The sequence below is a fragment of the Lactuca saligna genome, unplaced genomic scaffold (genome assembly GCF_052625555.1).
Source record: "Lactuca saligna cultivar CGN05327 unplaced genomic scaffold, ASM5262555v1 scaffold_37, whole genome shotgun sequence".
In the NCBI taxonomy this organism is placed as follows: domain Eukaryota; kingdom Viridiplantae; phylum Streptophyta; class Magnoliopsida; order Asterales; family Asteraceae; genus Lactuca; species Lactuca saligna.
Window position 1 is genome coordinate 5,001 of NW_027629874.1, and position 2,500 is coordinate 7,500.

The following is a 2,500-nucleotide window of genomic DNA, read 5'->3' on the forward strand; positions in this document are numbered from 1 at the left end:
TCCCAATCATCAGCACAAATCAAATGCTGGCTAGCACCAGTAGCACGTCAAACATAGATCAGCAAGCACATCGTCATCGAATTGCCACACAAACAGCACCATCCCAAACTTCCAAAGCTAGACCACAACCCTGGATCGGTGTCGCAGAGACCTAACGAGGCATCCCCACACCACGCCAAGGCCCCCACTCGGAGGGGTATTATGCCACCGACTAGGAATCAAGCAACAGTCACCCAAGCTCGCGCTCAAAGGCAGTCTGGCACCTTCATCCCTTCCCATGCTCACCCACGGCTCCCCCCCTATATATACATATTGCACAAGGAGCTTGGTGACAGCAACACCCATTGCTTTCCCTGAGGATGTATATTTCTTAGTATGCGCACGGCGTCGAGGCACAGGTGAAGCCAACGGGGCTAGTTTCTGCGCCCTATGTCGAGGAAAATCAAGGCAACGGGCTAGTGTATGGGCACAACGTCGAGGAGACTCAAGGAGATGGGGCTAATTTTCAGGTCACCGTTCGAGAAATCAAGGCAACGTGTTGGGGGGGATGGCCTCTTTCATGGGTCGTGGGGCTTGGCTTGGCATGCCTCGTGTGTGCTCGATACAGCCTCACGATTCTTATTTGCCCATCAACCATGCCGGGCACCTATGAGAATGAGACCCCATGGTACCCCCTATATATACATATTGCACAAAGAGCTTGGTGACAGGAACAGACATTGATTTCCCTGATGATGCATAATTTTTGGACACACACGACTTGGGGGCGAGGGGACACGGGAGTGGGGCGCCAATGGGGGGCGTTTTGGCCCCATTTTCGTCAAGAGCGGGCGTCTTGGCCATGCCTTGAGCGTGCCAGCCTCGAGAGCCTTGGGCGTTGGACACCCTTGGGGCGCCAATGGGCAGCAGTCCCATGGTTCCCCTATATATACATATTATACAAAGAGCTTGGTGACAGGAACAGACATTGATTTGCCCAAGGATGCATAATTGTGCGAAATCGTCCATAACTCGCTCGAATTAATTCGGATTGACACAAAATTTTGTAGGGATGCTTTTTATTATAAATGAAAAGCTTTGAAATAAATAAAAAAAAAAAAACAAAATGTCATGTTTGAGGCGTAAATGTTTGTGTCCTATCCTTGGTCATGCCTTGAAGCGATGGTTCCCTACTTGTTGGAATGTCGCTCAAATCAAGTAGGAATGCCATTGAAAATTTGTGTGGGTCGTTGTTAACATAGACGAATGGACTTGAAATGAAAATATATCATATTTGGGTGTTTGTCCCTGTCGCCTGGTGATAGGCAGGCAGATAAGGCTTTTAGGTATTCATAAGTGGCTTAGATGAACTCGAAAGAACACGAGTTGATCGGATTGGAACTCATATATTCAATTTACTATGTACTAAGTAGGAACTACACTTTGCTCCCTTCATCGTTTGACTTGCTTAGAAATCTGCTCATGGTTTGTCAAGGCCCCTTGTTCCTTAGACCGATGAGGATGGGATTGGGTTGCTCATGGGCATGTGTGTGGCAAGATGCCTTGTTCCATTGGTCGTTCATGGGTGTTCGTGTACGAAGTAAACTTGTTCCCTTGGTCGTTCATGGGGTTGTGTGTGGGAAGAAGCCTTCTTCACTTGGTCGTTCATGTGTGTTTGTTTGGGAGGTAGCCTTGTTCCCTTGGTCGTTCATGGGAATGTGTGTGGCAATACGCATTGTTCCTTGGTCGTTCACACCCTTGTTCCCTTGGTCGTTCATGGGTCTGTGTGTGGGAAGAGGCTTTGTTCCCTTGGGTAGCCTGCTTGCCTTGCCAGCCCCGTATGCATTGTTCCCTTGGTCGTTCGTGGATGGGTTTGTGCGTGGCAAGGTTGCCTTGTTCCCTTGGTCGTTCATGGGCATGTGTGTGGCAAGGTGCCTTGTTCCCTTGGGTGGCTTGCCTTGCCAGCCTCGCTTGCTTAGGTTTCCCAACACACCTGTCGGGCACCAAGGGTGGTATTAGTCCCCATGTACCCCCTATATATACATAATGCACAAAGAGCTTGGTGACAGGAACAGACATTGATTAGCCCGAAGATGCATAATTCCCAACACCATGCCTTGTTCGTCATACACGCTTCTGGGCACCAAGTGGTGGTAGTCCCCCATGGGCATTTGTGTGGCAAGGTTGCCTTGTTGCCTTGGTCGTTCGTGGGCATGTGTGTGGCAAGGTGCCTTGTTCCCTTGGGTGGCTTGCCTTGCCAGCCTCGCTTGCTTAGGTTTCCCAACACACCTGTCGGGCACCAAGGGTGGTATTAGTCCCCATGTACCCCCTATATATACATAATGCACAAAGAGCTTGGTGACAGGAACAGACATTGATTAGCCCGAAGATGCATAATTCCCAACACCATGCCTTGTTCGTCATACACGCTTCTGGGCACCAAGTGGTGGTAGTCCCCCATGGGCATTTGTGTGGCAAGGTTGCCTTGTTGCCTTGGTCGTTCGTGGGCATGTGTGTGGCA